Genomic DNA, 20,843 nt, shown 5'->3' with positions numbered 1-20,843 from the left:
TCATAACAATTGTATGAATAAAGGTTTTGTCTTGTGTAAATACTGTTTAGTACAGGAGTATGCATAAAGTTGAAACTAATAAATTCATATATACTTTAACCAATGGTACGACAGCCTTGGTCATCCATATCCCCACCTCCAAGGAATCGAATTCCACCCCTCCTCCAACTTTTTGCACCCCCTCCTGTTTGTACTTATATTTTTTTTTACTTTTTCTAACTTTTATTCATTTTCCATTGAATTTTTTCAACTTTTTTGTATGTCTTAAAATTAAATAAAATATACTTAAAACGAAAAAAGTCACATGAAATATTTTCTAAATACGAAATAAAGATGAACCAGATATGTTAGTCGTGATTTTTCCAATTAGAAAAATAATGTTTCTAGTAATGTTTTTTTTTACTTGAACTCTATGGCTGGTCATCGACACTACCTAGATTATTGTATGTTTCGATCACCATTTTTGTTCATTGGAAGGATAAACACTTGCATCACATTAAAAAAAAGTGAAGATGAAATACTTGAAAAAGTGTGTGCACATGACAAAGTTCTCGTTGCGTTGAATGCTGACAAAGACAAACATTTGAAATAGGAAACAAGTGCTAGTGGGGATCCCATTGGAAATGTGCGTGTACATTGTTGTGACAGTGAGAGATTAATTTTCTTTGGAGTACCGAAAAGATTCAACATTGTTGATGGTGGAATTATGAGAGTATAACTGCCAGAGATGATAGCTAAGCAATGATCTATCTTTGACTATTTCTGAGACAGCAGCTTTCTTACCAACGGATTCTTTCAGGATCCGGTAAAGCTTGCGGGCATCATGTGAGCGTGCTGCTTTCTCCAACGACACGGCAGCATCTTCCCACATTTGGCGGCGGTCCAGACGAACAGAGCGTTTTACCTGTCTTCGCAGCTCTTTTGTTTCTTCTTTAGGGCCGTCCATCTTTTGTCTTCACTCACCGACTATTGACAGGGTCCTAGCGGTAATCCAGTGCTGTCGTGTGATTTTTGCTCGGCCGAGGATCTCATTGACAGTCTCTGTCATCAATGTTTTAAAGGTCTCCCATCTCTTCTCGGGGGTTGGGTTTTCATCAGAACTGAGGGCGTTAAATCGGTTAGTCAGTTCCAAATTGAGGGCCTGCCTAACTTCTTTGTCTTGGAGCTTACCAATGTCGAATCCGGCCTTGGGCTTGTTTTTTCTCCGAGTTGCAAGACGTAGCAAAATTTTTGCAGCAACAAGCCTGTGGTCAGACCCAGATTGCGAGCCTGTGTCCGCGCCGTTGTAAGAGCGAGAGTCCTGTACGGAGCTTCTCCAGCGCTGGCGTACGAGAATGAAGTCTATTTTAGCCTTAGTGACACCGTCATTTGAATGCCAAGTTAAAAGGTGGCTAGGTTTGTGCTGAAATATGGTATTGGTGACAACAAGGTGGTTCATCAAGGCGTAGTTTACCAACCTTTGCCCATTGTCGCATCTGTGACCTTGTCCAAATTTTCCCAGGACTTGTCTTGTGGTTTGGTCAGACGGACCAACTCTTGCGTTTAAGTCTCCAGCAACAATCAAGTAATCACGAGCGGCAACAGAAGAGGTCATATGTCTCTAACTCTAAAAAGAATCCGACTATGTCTGACGTATACCACTTGTGAGCTGATAGTAGTGTCTATGTCTGACTGAATCGTGATAAATTCCCACTTCATGTGTCTCAAACTCTAAAAAGAATTCAATTCATCTAGACATAATTCACCTATTTCAGACTCTAGTATACTACTTATGAGCTGATAGTAGTGTATGTGTCTGACTGAATTTGATGAATTCCCAATTTACCTGTATCTCTAATTCTAAAACGAATCCGATTCTTTCAAACCTAATTTCAGACACTAGTATAACACTTGTGAGCTGAGAGTAGTTTCTGGGTCTCACTGAATCATGATATATTCTTTGCTAAGGATATTAGATGCATTTTGACCATATTCATCCTTATTTCTCAAAACTAAAATTTAAGTTCCTCAAAATGATCTAACATTGCTAAGGATATCAGATGCAGTTTGACCATATGCATCATTGTTTCTCAAAACTGAAAGCTGAGTTCCTCAAAATGATTTAGTATTGCTAAGTATATCAGATGAAACATTTTTTTTGAAACAATGTGACGAACAATATTATACATTATTAATGTCACTGAGTAACTTCAGACATTTTGAACCTGTTCAATAAAATAATTCGTCATGTTCTCTATTGATAGTGTAGCTTTTCTCTTTTCCTAGTTCGCGACCAGTTCAATAATCATAAGTCCATTTTGAGTCATACACAATTATTGCTGTGATGTATCTTACAAGATTAATTCGCGTATTGACATTGGTATTATTGGGTTTATTGACTATATCTTTTGGTATGCGATCACAGGTAGTAATAACGTTCAAATATACTTTATTTTACATTAATTCATCTTTATACACTGTTGTTATAATTTATTCCAATGCCTTTTTTTATTCTGCTTTCGGTTTCACTGTCTATTACCACATTATTTTTAAATAGGTAACAGCTTGGGCACCTAGACAAGATAGTGTTTATGACATTAGTGCAGCAGTAGGCCTTTCTTTTTTTCGTTACTTTCATTTGAATATTTATATTACAACGGATTTGATAGGATCTATCAACAGGTAATATGTTAACACCAACAGTAGCAAGAAGTTGTCTCTCATCATCGACGATTAGTTTTATGTTTGCATTTTCTTTGAGCACTAACATCTCTTGAAATGATACTCTTATGCATCCAACATCAACGATGTTGAATCTTTTTGGTACACCAAATAAATATAATCACTCCCTTGCATGACAATGCACGCATATATTTCCAATGAGATTCCCACTAGGATTTGTTTCATAGTTAAAATATTTGTCTTTGTCAGCATTCAACGAAAACGATGACTTTATCATGTGCACATACTTTCTTTGAATTTCACCCTCATTTTTTAAAATATGATGCAACTTTTTATCCTTCCAATGTACAAAATATACAGTTCGAAACATACAATAAACTAGGCAGTGTCAATGAACAGCCATAGAGTACTACTGGGACAGCTGCATACAAATTTGAAAAAATTTAAAAGTCCAAAAAAATCATAAATAAAAAAACGAAAACCATTACTAGAAACAAGATTTTTCTAACAGGAAAACCCACGACTAACATATCTATATCATCTTCATTTCGTATTTCAAAAATTTTACATTTGATTTTTTTTTTTGAGTATATGCCTATTTTAGTTAATATACACAACGGTTGTTGTGAATGTTAAATCACAACGGTTGTTATAGGATTTATCAACAGGTTATGTGTTATCACAAACAGTAGAAAGAAGTTGTCCCCCATCTTCGACGATTAGTTTCATGTTTGCATTTTCTTTGAGCACTAACAACTCTTGAAATAATACTCTTATGCATCCAACATCAACGATGTTGAATCTTTTTGGTACCCCAAAGAAATTTAATCTCTCACTTGCATGACAATGCACGCATATATTTTCAATGAGATCTCCACTAGGACTTGTTTCATAGTTGAAATATTTGTTTTTGTCAGCATTCAACGCAAACGATGACTTTATCATGTGCACATACTTTCTTTGAATTTCACCCTCATTTTTTTAAAATATGATGCAACTGTTTATCCTTCCAATGAACAAAATATACAGATCGAAACATACAATAAACTAGGTAGTATCAATGACCAGCCATCGAGTACTACTGGGACAGCTGCATAAAAAGTAATTGAAAAAAATTTAAAAGTCCAAAAAAATTCTAAATAAAAGAACGAAAAGCATTATTAGAAACACGGTTTTTCTAATAGGAAAAACCACGACTAACATATCTATATCATCTTCATTTCGTATTTCAAAAATTTTACATTTGATTTTTTTAAGTATAGGCCTATTTCATGTCATTTTAAGACATAAAAAAAGTTCAAAAACGCACAAAAAAAGATAAAACATGAAAGATTGCAGAAAGAACGAGGACAATAAACAGCCAGTGAAAAATTGAAAAATTATGCAAATATTTCGGTCAAGACTTCCGCCGCTTGACCGTTCTCAGTGCAGAATAAAACTAATAAGAAATTGAAAAAACCAAACCTTAAAGCAAAACACGAAACTAAAATAGGATGATCCTTTCTCAGTAATGATGAAAGGGTAACTGAATAACAAATATAATTCTAAACTGCATTTCACAATTGCATCTTACATAGAGCACTCATAAAGTCTAATCGCTTGCCCTCATTCTTTCTTCGCGATTTTATGTTTTATCATGATTAGCCAGTGTAGTCTCAGAAATTAAAAAAAGACGGGGGGGGGGGCAAAAGTTGGGGTGGGGCATTCAGGTTTTGGAGGCTTTGACATGGATGACCAAGGCTTTCGTATCATTGAATAAAACATATATGACTTTATTAGTTTCATTTTTATGCATACTCCAATACTATACAATATTTACACAAGACATAACATTTATTCATATAATAATCATGACTTGAATATTAATACTTAAGTCGAAAGTGGTTGGAGACACACCAGCACCTCTCCTAAACTTGTTTTTAATAACTGGTCCTTCTGTCACCCCTGACTTGAATCTGAACGAACGGAAAGAGGGCTTTGAGAGAGTGGCTCCTAAGTGCAGTGTCTAATCAGCAGAATCATTGTTCCTTTTCTCTTGCAAAACGATTAAACAATCCAATCCAATTATCAAACATAGAAGTTAAGGAATCGTTTTAAAACTTCCATTTCTTAGCAATGAAACGAACTAAAAACTGTTTCCCCTCGAACAGATTAGCGAAGAACATAAAAGAGAATGCAATTATATGTTGCATAATTTGCAAGGCCTTTGAATATCAATAAAAGGATTGACGTCAATATGTTGCTTAATTTCAAACCGTTTTCACATTCTTTTGTTAGAATAGATGTCTTATTTTCAAAGGTGTTATCAGAAAGGGTTGTGAGTGAAATTTCAAAAACATCAAGAAATTATTGTTGAAATATTTGATAGGACTTTAAACAATTATCTAACTAATTCCCTAGTGCGTGGGAGGGTATGGCTTGTTTGAGCACCAGCAAGCGATTAAGTTTCTCCGAAACCTATTGTTTTCTTTATTGGTGACTCCCTATTTTTTTTTTTCTGAGAACGAAAACACCCACGTATAATGCTTCTAATGTGAGGTAAAAGCGTATTTAAGGTTTCATCGATTAAAAATTGCTCATAGTCGGGCGCCACTAAAGCGTATCTCGCTTATTTCTGAGTTGAGGTGATCAGAAAAACACAGTCAGTTTGACAACAGTTTCCGACTATATCGACCACGCTGAATCTGAATATGGGTGGTGCCAAAGCTGGAGATCACGGCTTGACCTTGTAAAAGCAAAAAAACACTCTTTTTAGGCCTATAAAACGTGTACAGACTGTTTATTTTTTTCTAAGGTTGTACCACTCCGATGTAGTGGCGTGACATCTCATTTTGTTCCTGACATAGTCCTCTCATAGAATATGTTCGATTTTTTCCGATATCTCGTATAGCCCAGGAGCTATAGGCTAATATTTATTGATTTTCCCCGAAAATCTAAAAATTCAAAGGTTCATTTTCCGCTAAACCACGTATCTTGGACCTTTCTGTAATTTTTGTATATTTCATCCTTTTACAAAATTTACTTTGAGTATTTAGCTTCACATTGCCATAAAGTTCAAAGCTTCAACTGTTCTGTGAAGCCGTCTAGAATTTTTTGAAAAAGTATACGTCAAAATGTATATGCAAAAATACGTTTTTCCAAAATGATGATATGACACATCTTTTATGCTAGAATTTAACGCCAAATCTGAATATGAACTTTACTTTTCAACCAAATATCAACTTCATTTGTTATAGGCTAATTGTTTTACTACTCCACCTTGAGATCAAATTTCCCAGGTACACATTTTGTAGGAAGAAGAAGACGAAAATGATAAAAAGAGCTTTCGTGAAAGAAACAATCTTGTGAACTCTGTTGCTGATTAAACTTGAGGTTGGTAGTGTGATTGAGAAGATGTACTGTTAGTGGTTAGAGCTAAGAATAGGAACTGAACGAAGCCTAGTGCCTGCCTTATATAACTATGTAATGTAATGGACAGGTAGGCTAAATAACTTTCAGATTGCTGGAAATGAGTAATAGGCTTCCAGATGAAGACTCAAGACCAGGTTAGAATTAAGAATGAGTTTTTATCTCAAACTGTCTGATAGACATTTCTATGTAGACTTGGCCTATACTGTAATTAGGCTAAGTTAGATCAGACATTTTTTAGGGTATGTTAGTCTTGATGTTGCTGAGACCACCTTAAACCAATCTACCACAAATCAAATATTTTGGATACCCTACGCCAAATGCTGGGTATATCTAACATTTGGCGCAGCCTACCCTAGCCTACAGTTAGGGATATTACTTGTCTTATGTACTACCATCAACATAATGTACTACTTCCGCCCTGCAGTAGTACACCATGGGATCTGTACCTCAGAATTTGAGTACTACACCCCACCATCAGTACTACATTAAACATGGTGTAGGTCCTATTATGCTATACCTGGAGTAACAGAAACTGAGTATTAGTCTTGAAGATGAAAACTCAAGACCAGTTTGGAATTAAGAATGAGTTTTTATCTCAAACTGTTTGAGAGAGAGTTTGTGACATTTCTGTGTAGATTTGGCCTATACTGTAATTAGGCTAACTTAGATCAGACATTTTTTAGGGTCTGTTAGTATTGATGTTGCTGAGACGACCTTAAACCAAGCTACCACAAATCCAATATTTTGGATACCCTACGCCAAATGCTGGGTATATCTAACAGTTGGCACAGCCTACCCTAGCCTACAGTTAGGGATATTACTTGTCTTATGTACTACCATCAACATAATGTAGTACTTCACCCCTGCAGTAGTACACCATGGGATCTGTACCTCAGAATTTGAGTACTACACCCCACCACCAGTACTACATTAAACATGGTGTAGGTCCTATTATGCTATACCTGGAGTAGTACACTGTTGGTTAGACATATGTCTCAAATTTTGAGGTACAGATCCTCTGGTGTACTACTACAGTGTTGAAGTAGTACATTATATTGATGGTTATACATAAAATAATTAATATCCCTGACTGCTAGCCTATGCCTAATCTAGTCGATGCCTATCAACAACTTAAAATATTTATAATAAATTGTTTGCCAGTTGAGCGAGCATGGCTTGAAAGTGAACTGGGACACTAAAGTAAGCCTCCTGTACTTAGCTTAGTTAAACTGCAATGATATTCTGCTCGATTTGGTAAATATGAAGACTACTGGCATGGTCAGCAATGAAAAAAAAGCAATATGAAATGATTTTTGTGTAAAGTTTGTAAAAAGTGGAGTTTAAAGACAATTTCTGATGTTTTTCTTTCTAGGTCAACAATGGAAGAGCTGAAAGGAAAACATCTGCGCTTCATGCTTAGCCCCAAAAATAAAACAACGATTAATTTCTCTTTGTGCATTATTTGCCAGAACAAGACAAAGAATGAGAAATTGTATAAGCTTACAGACATACGTCGAGTTGTGAGTGTCCTTCAAGTCAGGTGCAAGTGCAATTTAGCTTACAGAGCATTAAAAAACATGAACCATATTTTCATGAGAAGGAGCACAAGTGGCACAAAGCCTGTTGCAAAAAGTTCCTCCGTTGTAAGCACCACAATAAAACTGCTGATCAAGCATCAGCTACTGAAGAAAGCATTCAAATTCCACCAGCATTGCCAGGCAGGACTCAATCCCAAGCTGGGGATGTTGAATTTGACTATAAAACCTGCTGCTTATTCTGTAGTATGAAGGGAAGTACTAAAAATAATTTCTGAAAAGAAAAACAGTCCTTGGTGACTCAAAGCTCACTCTCAGAGATATTAGTGACGTTCCAATTCAGCCCATATTTGTGGCCTGGGCGCTCTGTCGGTTTATTCCAACCAAACTTCTTGATGCCACTGTTATTGACTCCAGCGCAGAATTGCCCAGTTTCAAATTATTTTATGCAAGCCAGATAGAGAGTGAAGTGATACCTATCACTCGTATCGGATATCTACCAGTCATACCAAGTGCTCCGTCTAATCCAGCAGTTGTTGAAGAGGCAATAAACGTTATGCATCGTACAGCTCACGCACTGAAGTTACCTCATACTGTAATAACGTGTGACCTAGCTATCTACGAGATCATTATCGCATTAAAAAAGAAACAGCCTGAAGCATTCAGTGACGTTATTCCAAGAATGGGCGGATTGCATCTGTGTATGAACTTCCTTGGTGTGATTGGGTACCTCATGGAAAGCTCAGGGCTTGAGGAAATATTTAGTAAGGCTGGCATTTTACTCCCTGGAACTGCGAAAAAAGCTATGACTGGAAAACCCTATTACAGGTGTATGCAGGCTCACATCATCGTAGTAGAGGCCTTGTACAGAGTATATTGGAATGCTCTTGAACAGTATTACATTGAATCAGACGAAGAAACAAGTACTTTTGAGGAGCTGTCAGATTTGATGTCTGCGTTTATGAATTGCGGAGGCTCATTCGACAACCTAGACAAACACTTGGAATCAATGAAGCCTTTGATGAACTAGTTCAACAAGTCGCGTGACCAAAACCTTACAATGAAGCTTTGGATGGAGTATATGAATCTTGTGCTGATTCTTCTCCAGTTCCTGATGGCAGAGCGTGGGAGAGACTGGGAAGGTCATATTATGGGTGCAACCCTCATGTTGCCGTATGTGACAGCCGCAGGGCATTATAAGTATACTGCATGTCTATTCCAGTATTTGAGTGACATGAAAACCTTGCCACCTAGCTAGCATGATATCTTTGTCAAAGGACTATTGAACTTGAAGTGGAAAAAATACAAGATGAATTGTGTTTCCCCAGATCATGCACTGGTATCCACACTCAACCTTGAATCATAACAAAAGGGAGGAATAAAGAGAATCACACTAAACTCAATGGCAGTTTCCAAGTGGACTACCACCATACCATTCTGTGCTGAGGTTTCCTCTGCCCTTTGTCGACTTACCGGAATTGAGAGCATGAGTGAATTTGACGGTGAAGGAAGCAAAAATGGAGCCTTTGAGAAGCGCCAAGAAAACCTTGTCAGTAGTGTGGTCTCTGTTGTCGAAGACCATATTGATCCGTTTACATGTGATGAGGAATCATTGGTGAATATCATTTCAAATCAAGTCGCTGATGAGGCAGTGGCAAAGAGCCTCCTGGGTGCACGTGCTAGTGGTTTAAAAGCATTGGAAGCATAGTTTGATGGAAAACCCAACCCCTTTTCCAAGGTTAAAGTAAAGACTATGGATTGCGAAACAAAACAGGCCAAACGATCAACAGCCAAGACCGGTAGCAGCGTTCATGCTGAATTGGAAGCTGTTAAAAGGATTTTGGTCACTGTTGGCACTAGTCAAGAATCTACGCTTGAGATGCTAAGTAAGATCATGCCGCATGAACTTTTGCCCTACGCCCCAGTAATATTTGAAGCAGGAGCTGGTGAACGTATTAAACTTCGATCGGGTACGAAGTCAAGTTTTCTCGTGTTCATTCGTACCTCTGCAAGTTTAGAAAGTTGGTCTAGTGAAGTACCAATTAACACGGTCACGAGAACTTGTGTGGTGGTATATTTCATGCCTTTAATCTGGTCGCAAGTGCCAGACAAAACCAAACCCGTTGAGGCATTTTCTACACTAATCCTTGCAAGGCTCTTAAATCAACTCCCAAAATTTACAACCGAGCTGCATATTGTAGCTGATCGGTATGACGGAGTGTTTGGCCTTGCAAACATGTCCGGGCATCCTATTGTTCTAAAAGACAGTAGTGGTTGTCATGAGCGGAGAGGAAATACAGTGACGAAGAGTTTTATCGTTACGCATGGGGCTAGAAAACTGGGATATCTTGCTTATGCAGTCAGAGAGTAAGGCAAGACTTATCGAATGTATTTTTGAATTGTGGAGCCATGTCTGTTGTTCTGAATTAAGATTTACCATTTACCTCTCTGGCGGATTCAGTGACAGAATGAAGGTCCTAAAACTGGTCCGATCCAAAACGACATTAGATCCGAACCCGGACTACGAAGCTACCTTGTGCAGCACACATGAAGAAGCCGACACGCGTGTGGCTCTCCATGTTGCCGAATACTACAGAAATGGATGTTTCCAAGTAATTGTTGAAGCGAATGATACAGACATTGTGGTCATTCTATTACAGAACTATCGCGAAATATTCCTCTGAAAGTGTGACCCGGGCTATAAACCCGAGCTCTACGTTCAGTTCCGTGACAAAGTCTTTCCGATCCATACAATTGTGAACAGAACATCGTGGGCTGTTGTAGAGTCAATAGGGCTGCTACATTGCATTAGTGGATGTGATACGGTCAGTTTTTTCTTCTCGAAGGGCAAAAAATCATTTGCTACATCTGCTGTTAAATCACAGCTCATTCAAGAAATTGCTGATCTTACACTGAAAGTGTGGAGTGATATCCGAAACATCATTATGTACGAGCCCGAAATCTTGCGTATCTGTACGAAATTGGCTGTATCGGTATATAGCAAAAAACAGTCCGAATTTGATTCTCTCAATGACCTCCGAATTCATTTATTTCCCAGAAAAAAGAACTTGAACAGCTTGCCCCCAACAGATGGTTCTTTCGTATATCACGTCAAGAGAGCTATAATTCAGTGGAGCATTATTCTTCAGGCTGTGATTCCTAAGCCCTGTGTCTTCAACCCACTTGAGTTTGGCTGGACCCATCACGACATTTTAGGAGTCAGTCCAGTGACTTCAGCGCTGACCCCCTGGCCTCTAACTGTCAACAAGGCTTCGACCTTTCGTTACTGTAAAACTGTATGCAGTAAAAAGTGTCCTTGTTTGGGGATAAAGCCATGCGACATTCTTTGCGCATGTGGTGGGCGATGTGGTGCCGACAGCAACGATTCAGACGAGGATTAGCGGGATTTTTTTCGTAAGTTGGGGGAAAACCGTTGGGATGCGCGGGAACTGTATTTTGACAGGCTTTACTTGTATTTTTACTCAATTAATTTCAACCCAATAGTATTTTTATACAAGTATTTTAATAAAAATACAAGTATTTTTATATAGATGTACAGTACTTCAAGAAAATCAGAGCTTATTGCAGATTAAATAGTATATAGCAACTAAAGTTGAAACACGATGACGAAGTCAACACTACCGTTAGACTCGGCGTCAAAATTTTAGCATATAAACATGTCTCGCTGTACCATTTAAAAAAAAAAAAGGCCTACAAAAAATTAATTAGCCTATAAAAAACGAAATTAATATTGGGTTTAAAATTAACTTTGATATTTTGAATCCACGCTAAATTCTAGCGTAGAATATTGTGTCATATGACTATTTGGCAAAGATACATTTTCGCATACATTTTTGGCTTACACTTAAAAAAAAATTCTGTGCAGCTTCAACAAACAGCTGGAGCTTGGAAATATTCGGCAATGTGAAGCTCAATATCCAAGGTAAATTCTGGTAAAAGATGAAAAATCCTAAAAATATATTAAGTTACGAGATACGTGCTTTACCTTGAAATAAACATTTGAATTTTGAGATTTTCAGGGAAAATTATTAAATATTTTCCTATAGCTCCGGGACTATACAAGGTATCGGAAAAAAAAAAAACATTTTCTAAGAGACGACCATATTAAGAATAATATGAGATGCCATGCAACTAAATTGGAGTGTTACAACCTTAAAAAAAAATAAACAGTATGTACAAATTTTATAGGCCAAAAAGGGTGTTTTTTTGATTTTAGAAGGTCAAGCCGTCACCTCCAGCTTTGCCACCACCCATATTAAGATTCAGCGTGGTCGATATAGTCGGAAACTATTGTCAAACTGACTGTGCCTTTTTGATCACCTAGTTGTCACATTATAGAGGTCTGGCGCCCAAGCTGAATAATAGAGATAAAACGCTCCCCCCCCCTCTGTTTGCTATATATTTTCAGATTAAAGTAGCAATTGGCAAAAGATGAACAGCAGTAGTAGCAGGGTCATATCCAGGATTTCGGTTTGGGGGATATATTTGCTGAGGGAGGGGGGGGGGGTTCAAAAAATACAAAACGCAAAAAAATTTGTTTGTATGTATTTTTGTTATTTTTGTACGAGTCAGACAAAATTTTGGGTGGGAAACTAATTCGGAGAACCCCACGCCCCTCCTAGATCTTGCCCTGGTTACTAGAAAAATAATTTACTATAGACGAAAGTACAAAATTCAATCAACAGTGTACTCAAAACTAAACTTATAAGGATATCCTACGATTTTAGGAACAATTTTTTCGGCTATTTTGCAAAACATGGGGAAAGAACCGCAAATTAAATAAAATTTCTCGTTTATGATATCAATTTCGGTGGAATTATTCGTAACATCGAATACAAATAATCAAAACTTAAATCATTATTACTTTTACAATGGGAGAAGAAAAAGCAATTGAGCAGTATAAATATTTACTTTATGAAAAATTAAAAAAATGCAGGGGAAAGAATAAAAGTGAGGCAGATCACAATCAATGCAAAAAAAGAGATAAAAATATAATATTTTGCTCGAGACTTATACCTATCCATGTTCAGTCCAGAACAAGATTAAAAAAGAGTTAATCAAAATCCACAGGACCATATGAAAAGACATGTCTTAGAAAACAAAAACTAAAATGGAAGACTCTCTTTCTGTATTAAATACTAATAGGGAGCTACACTAGAAATTGTGACAAAACCATCGACCAACACCAATAGTTTAGAGAAGATTGGTTTTCTATGGAATCAATAGCGCTGAATATGAATCAAGTGGGAATTGATTGCCCCAGGGGGTGCTTAATGGTCAAAATTTGGCAGGGACGACAAAATTCAAACACTGAAGTGTGAATGAAAAAAAAAGAAATTAACCACAGATTGAACTCTTTTAAGAGTGCTCAGGGAACAGATTGTCTCAGGAAAAAAAGAAATTTTTTGGCTAAATATAAATGGAAAAAAAAATACACCCAGTCAACCAAACTCTTAAACACAAATTTGTAGCTGTCTATATAGAGATTTCTATGTGTTATTCGTGTATTACAAAGTGTATGTTAATAACGACGTTGTTTGTCTCCAAGAACATTTACTGACCGCCTTTAGCGAAAATTTTCTGAGACGAAGCAGCGATCACGTTGTTTTGTGTGTCCAGCTAAAATTACGCGTGGTCGCCCTTCTGGCGGCTTAGCATGTGTTTAAAAAAAAAATATTTCTGGTGCGAGTCCGTGCTTTTCCAATTAGATGACACTTTTCTTGTGGTGCGTCTTGGTAATATTGCATTAATTAATGTGTATCTGCTATATAATGATCGTTCCATTCGTTCACTTCAGAATTTCTCTTGTGCTTGTAATGGTCTTAAAACTTTAATTCAAAAGATATCGGATAACGGGTTGTATTTTGTTATTGCCGGGGATTTTAATACCGATCTGGTTTCTGATAATGTAAGGAATGATCAGCTTTTTGATTCTCTCCCGGCTTATAAAATTGTTCGGAAGTCCCATGATTATACGTATATTCACCATTCAGGTAGTAAATCAGACATTGATCACGCAATTTGTTCTGCAGCTCTTGTCTGCTCGCCAGTTACGGTTCATTTTGACGAGAATGATCTTGATCACCTTCCGCTGTCTTTTTGGTTATCAAAGTCTGTTGTTTGTTCTGGGAGTATGTATAAGAGTCGTGGTGTACGTTCTAAATGGTTTTATAGGCCTGATTGGAATGATGCAAATTTTTCTGTTTATCTTATAACATTGGCTTCACTTCTAAGTATGATTCATGTTCCTTATCAGCTTTTGCAGTGTAGTCAGAATTTTATTTATGCTAAATATGAAATAGACCGATATTATCATTCTATCCTCTCCGCTATGAAAGAAGCTGAAATAATTTCTGTCCCAGTAAAGCGAATCCGAAAGAATACTCAAAAGCCTCTTTGGTCACTTGACCCTAACCTTAAGGCTTGTAAAAATAAAGCTAAATTTTGGCTAAAAACTTGGACAGATTGTGGTCGGCCTAGGTCTGGTAATGTTTTTCTTATTAAGCAGAAGACTAAATTAGAATTTAAGAAGTATCTAAAAATTGCCCGATACCGAGGGCTTGATTTTACATCTTCGCCTAAAGATTGGAGGAAAGTAATTAATTCAAGTAAAACAGACGATTCTTATGTAAGTAGTAATGCTATTCCACCAAGTTCTTGGCATGCATATTATTCAAAATTTTCTCCGTTTTGAATTATTCTGTTCATAGAAAGTTTGGTGAAGCGTTTGTTAAAATTGTCCCTAGTTTTCTAAGTCAGTGCTTTGTTTTGCCTATATCGCAATGTGAAGTTTTGAATGCTTTAAATCATCTTAAGCCGAATTCTATTGATGCTGATGGTATATCTAAAATGCATCTAACTCCCCAATGTGCTGAACTTGTGTCACATCTTGCGCGTTTGTTTCTAATGTGCTTGGCACCTTCTGTCATCCCAGAAAGCTTTTTGTGTGGCAGCGTGACTTCAATTTTAAAAAGAGGTAAACCGCCAACAGATTGCTCTTCTTACCGTCCAGTTTCTGTTTCTTGCAATATTAGCAAGGTCTTCGAGTATATTCTTTTACATAATCTAACTCGCAATATTTCTTTTTGTCATGGAATTTCACTAGGTTTCAGATCTGGTGTGGGGTTTCAACATGTTCACCGTGTCATTTCTTCTATTCTTATTTTCAAGTCTTATAAGTGTAAAGGAGCATATCTCTATACACTTGATCTTTCAAAGGTTTTTTATTCTTGTGCTCACAACCAGCTTCTCTTGTCATGGTCTTCTTTTTGTGATAATTTCTTGTTTATTGACCCTTCACGGTTTGGGTATTATAATGCTTCCCTCTACCTGAAATATTTACAAGATACAACTATCAATTTGCTTCGTTGTGTTATGTTGGGAGATATTTTATCACCAACCCATTTCAAAATTGTGTATTTCTTCTTTTCTGAAAACGATCTCAGGCACTTATTTTTCTGGTTCTACTGATATTTCTAACATTGCCTATGCTGATGACATTCTGCTGATTAGTCGTACTAAGTCTGCTCTTTCTGCCATGGTTTCCTTAGTTTCTCAGTCTTTCCTAAATATTGGTCTATCCCTGAATCTTGACAAGTGCGAATTCTTATCTTATAATCTGTCTTCGACTACTCCTCTGGTATGTAATAAAGTTTCTGTACTTTCTGTCTCTTTCTTTCGGTGGCTTGGTATTACTGTTTCTAATTCTCTAGCTCTCTTCCGTAAACAGATTGTTGCTGATTCTGTAAGAAAAATTCAGTTCAGTTATTCAAAAATTGTAGCAAACCGTGGAAAATATAACAGAAGAGCTCTTGGGTGCTTATTCTCGACTTTTTCTGATCATTCCGTGCTTTATTTTTCGGGTGTTCATTCTGTTCTTAAGCTAAAGGATTTAAAAAAGATTAAAGTTACATATTTCAAATTTTGCAAATTTCTTCTTTCTCTGCCGCCATGGACTAGAAATCGGTAACTAGTTAAAAATTTCTATGTTACGGATGTAACTCAAAAGCTCGGTGACACTAAGCACAAAAAAAGCTTTCTGCAGATGCATTTTGTAATATTGGCCCTGACAACGGTCTTTTACAGTTCTTTTTTTAGTTTAATTTAAATGCTAGTGTTTGTTGAGTCCTTTTTTGTTTTTCTTTTTTATTATTATGCTTATACTCCACTTGTACTATTTGTTGTCTTGTAGTTGTGGGTAATAAATGATTGATTGATTGAAAGTGAAAGTTTGCCTTATTTTTTTCGCTTTCTGACGTTTTCTTGTTTCCTTTGTTTGTTTTTTTTTTTTTGCTTGTCAGTGTGGTCTCATAGACTGTGTATGGACTTTTTTTTTTCCTTAAGGTCTGTTAACTTTTGAACGGTTTTAAGTATAAATAGCCCATGCGTGGCTTACTCTACTATTTAAAAGCAAAAGTACGCGTATGATACATTGTATTCCTTCCTTTATGAAACATAATAAACTGAACAGAATTAAAAACGCGGGAAAGTAACATCTCAATCAATAAGAAAACACAATACAGCTGAAGCAAAAATACAGTGGATTTCTACGGTCTTTGAAAGAAAATAGCCTATAAGAAGAGTGCGTAGCAGTGTTGATATGAAAAGAATCTGGAAAATTCTGGAGCTGATAGTCCGTCCCTTGCGTAGACTTCTGGTCGGGTAAATATTTATCTTGTTTTTGCTGCTGAACGATACTGAATATTAGCTATAAGAATTTTAAAAGACTTCAAATTCAACCCTGTGCCACTAGAAACCTCCAAATACCGACATTGCCACGATATTACTCTCTTCTGTTTATATTTATAGTGTTTTGGATAAAAAAAAAATAACTTCCTAGACCATACTGCTTTTCCATTTACAAAAATTGAGAGAGAAAAAACGGGTTTAATCTACATAGAGCAATGGAATAAAACAAAAAATAAAAAAAAAACACGACAACGAAACTTTAAATAATAAAAAAAAATCCAGAAAAAGTTCTGTTATTGTCTTTTCTTGTCTTTTGTTTTCTTCTACTGCTTTACTAAATTACACCCTTTTTCTCTCTCTCTATTTTCGTTCTTAGATAAAAACTGTAGAAAAGTCTATGCTTTGATGAGTATCACTAGCAAGCAATAGCTGACATAAGAAACAACCGTTTACTAACATTAACTTAGAAGGAAAAATTTTTAATTGCATTTTTACCAGAAAAGGCGATTTAGATAAAATTCAATCAGAATTTAAAGTTCAGTAACCATACTTTATTGAATTTTTGATTCCAGCTCCTAACATTTTATAATTACAGTTAGATTGAAACCAAGTAGGATTTGCAAACGCGAGTGTAACCCTTTTATTTCAGAAAAAAAATATTATTGTGCATGGAGCCAAAAATATCGCTTTTGCTTGTTTAAGAGGCTCGTAAAACTCGGGTCGATCATCTAGAGAAATCTCTAGCACCATCTATTAGATCTTTGTTTCTAACTATAGTGCTGAGCAAATCAGCATGCTTTACTCCCACTATTGAAGGGCACGGTAGTCTTTTTATTTCCTATTTAATTCCTCATTTTATTACTTGTTCACTCTCATTTTCTTACTGAACTAATTTATCCATCTTTATTCTATTCAAAATGTTAGGTAATAATTTCTTTTCATTTGTTCTTTCGTTTTAGTGACATGCACCATTCATTTATTCATCGTTGTTCTACATTTTTTTTCTTTTTGCATTTAGGTTCCTTTGATGGGTACTTCAGCTTGATTATTTATCTGGGACAGTTTTAAATCCTGATGTCCAGCAATAAAGCACTTCAAGCTTAAATAAGAGTCAGCTTTGTAGTGTTGCGTAAGTAAAGAGTGCCTCATGTATATTTTTCTTTCCTCCGCCAGCTTGTGTATAAAATAGGTTTGTGGAAACGTAGGAAGGGGTTCATCCCATCAGAATTTGAAAGTGGTAGTGCCATTTTTAAGGGTCAAAGTTGATTGGAGGATTGGCAGGCCTCCTCCCGTACAATTTTGGTCCCGGGCACCCGTGTAACTTCTCCTGGCACTGAGTCATAATTTTAAGACAGCCATTCGACTCACACTGATCAAAAAAGTTCAAAATCATTCATCTAAGGGGTGTATGACCCCTGTTATCCCAAAGACAAGGACCCCAAATTATGCTATTGGTCCTTTCTTTGCAGGTAAATTTTAATATAAAACGTGGTAATGTAGCACTTTATTAAAACCCAATTTTTACAAAGAATTTAAATATGCATGATTCAATTCAAAAATTGAGCCCGTGATCCCTCCCTTCCAAAAAAACTTGCAGTGCCCTATTTACCCCGGGCATCCCTCTACACTCGCGCTAGTAATCGCAATTTCTAGATGCAATCTTTGGCGACCACTTAGCTGTGACATATAAAAAGTGTGTCCAAATTCCCGAATGTAAATCACTTGCAGGGATCCTATGCATAGAAAGTGCAACATCCCCGCCGTTTCTAAGCTATTTGAAAAACATGTATAATTTGGACAACTTAAGATCCTTGCCACAGGTGCTGCGTGGATCATGTCATCCCGGGAAGCATATTTGATGTTTTTTTTCAACTATTCTGGGCAAGATTCTGTCTAGAAATTTTCATTGATACTATCAAAATATGGACAGTAAACGGGGACAGCATATAAGCGGACCATAGGTATGGACAGTAAAAGTGTCCTTTTAAAATATTAAAACTAAACTGAACGTCACAAATGTGTTTTTCTCAGGACTTTTTTTTTCTCCTGCTAACTTGATTAAAATTGTTATTTTGTTGTTGCTGGTGATGCTGTGACAAACAAAAACACACTTTTCAAAATACACAATGTTTTCAGTAAAGCGAAAAAGGAATTCCAGCCTTAAATGAATTGGAGGATAATCTTTACTCGTGGTAATTTTTTTGTTTAAAATTTGAGTAACTAGGAATTTTTGCTATAATTTTGGAAGTTTTCAAGCAACTTAATGAGATGTTTATAAATAACACCTTATTTTAATGATGCCCATCAGTATATACCATCTATTGAATTTGCGCAGACCTCCGTACCAAACAGTTTTTTCTGGTAGGTAAACAGGTCATTACACTCAGACAAAAAACCGATGTGTGTGATGCTATAAGACTGGTTTCGTTTCATGGGTTCATTAATAGAAGGAATCAGGCATGTGAAAAGGGTAATTACTTTTTTAGTTTACGAGATTTGCGAATTTTTTTTTGCGAAAATATATTTTAGTAAAGGTATTGCGAAGGTTTGACATTGTGACTTGACCTAGCTTTACCTCGCCGATGTGGTCTGTATGATACATAAGTAAAGTTTGAAAAATATTGTCAATTTAAAAAGAAATGGCTGAAGTGTTTTGAGGGGGATGGGTTGCAGAGAGGGGTGAGTTGCACGATGCTTCAAAGGTATTGCGATGGTTAAGAATGTAAGGTATGAAATTTGCCATTTGTTAGCATTGGAAATTATAGCCTTCGGATTTTTTTTTTTGTTGCGAGCGGTAGATTTTACCCAGGGGGCGATATTTCACAGGAAGGACTTAACGTAGGGAGGGAAGTTCCCGGGGGGTAAACTTTCCAGTGGACATTTTACATAGGGGATTTTGCCAGATTTCATTGTACTTTCCAGGATTTGTCGAACTTTCTCTTTGGCGACTCAATTTTACACGTGGAGATCTCCCAGTGGAATTGGACGGGGAAAATCGTCCGCAGGGTTGGTATCGTCGGGGGGGGTTGTCTGAGGGAGATGGGGTATTTGCGGCAGAAGAAACTCTCCGTGGGAGACTTGTTCAGGGGAGACTTCGTCTGGTGGGCGGGTGAGCGTTCCAGGACAAATTTTCCGGGGAGGGGCGATATCGGGAATGATTTGAAAAAAAATCACAGACTAATATAACAAACAAACCGTTCTCAAGTGAACGTGGGCTTAGGAGAAGATCCCAGTCCTACTTGTGCGCCTGAAATTTTCCTGTTGAAATGTTAAGAGAAAATAGACTTTTTTTAAGGGGACGGTCCGGGGGGTGGTGACCTGGCCCCGGGAGGACCTGTCCCGGGAGGCCGTGTTTGTGGGAGGATAGTACCTGGACGAGGGGGGGATTTCACGACATTATCTGAAAAACTATCTGAAATCTAATAAAAAGTTTTTTCAACTGGTAGTAAAGAGAAAGATTAAAGCCTAATACGAACAGAAATCATTCCATATTTGTGGGGGCTACCCCCCTCCTCAATACCTAGCTTTTTACGCTAATGTGTGACACCCAAGTTCATTAAGAACGACTCGCCTGAAACACAAGGCCCTGACATTAGATTAACAAGCATTTTCGAACTACGAATGTTGCTCCTTAATTTTAGTTGAAAAAATTGCTCTATATTTAATAGATTAACGGTTAACCAAAATATTCTAATTATGATGATAATTAAAAATTGTTTTCTGTTCAGTTTTTGCCAAAAACTTTTGCATTTTTTCTGTTAACCAAATGGAAAAGGAGGAAATAATCCGTCTTCAAAATAATACCACGAGAGCGTGCATACATACATAGAGTTCGATTTGACGTTGGGTTTTAATTGATAATATCTGACTTAGGGTCGACTTAGTGTTTTACCCTCGCCAGCAGGGTTGAATAAAATTTTGCACGCTCCTCTTACCGCATAGATTAATCCCACTTGTTTATGGAATAGCAACACGGGTTTTGACAAAGCAAGAAATTGCACTCTAGTCTAATTAGACAAAATATATTATATTTTAAAATTTATTCCATGATAAAGATAGTTTTACGATGTTAAAACACAAACTATTTCCGTGTATGGAAAGTACGGGGGCGGGCGGGGGTAATTCTATGTGCAGACTAATTTATCTTCTGTAAAAAAGGGGGTTTCCAGGGGGTGAGGTTGTCAGAGGGACATTTTACAAGTTTTTTTGTCAGAAACAGTTAGATAACATTTAAATCAAATTTTAGGTCTTTTGTATTAGGGATTTTCTACTAAAATTTTAAATTTAAAAATGAGTATGCTGTTCTATTAGTTAATACAATCATTCAAGGTATTATTATCAAAAATTTGGAAGTGTGTATTTTTCACAGAGTAGCAGTATTTTGTACGGGACTTAATTTTACATGAAGAGGGGGGGTTTCAAATTTTTTTTTTCCGGACAAGGGTTCAAAATATTAAAATAAATTTGATTTATTTACGCTGAGTTATGTTAACATAAAAATTTTAAATTTAAAAAATATTTTGCCGT

This window comes from Artemia sp. Qi Xiang Cuo, chromosome 11, assembly GCF_049724085.1.
Source record: "Artemia sp. Qi Xiang Cuo chromosome 11, ASM4972408v1, whole genome shotgun sequence".
NCBI classification, from domain to species: domain Eukaryota; kingdom Metazoa; phylum Arthropoda; class Branchiopoda; order Anostraca; family Artemiidae; genus Artemia; species Artemia sp. Qi Xiang Cuo.
This window is presented reverse-complemented; position numbering follows the sequence as displayed.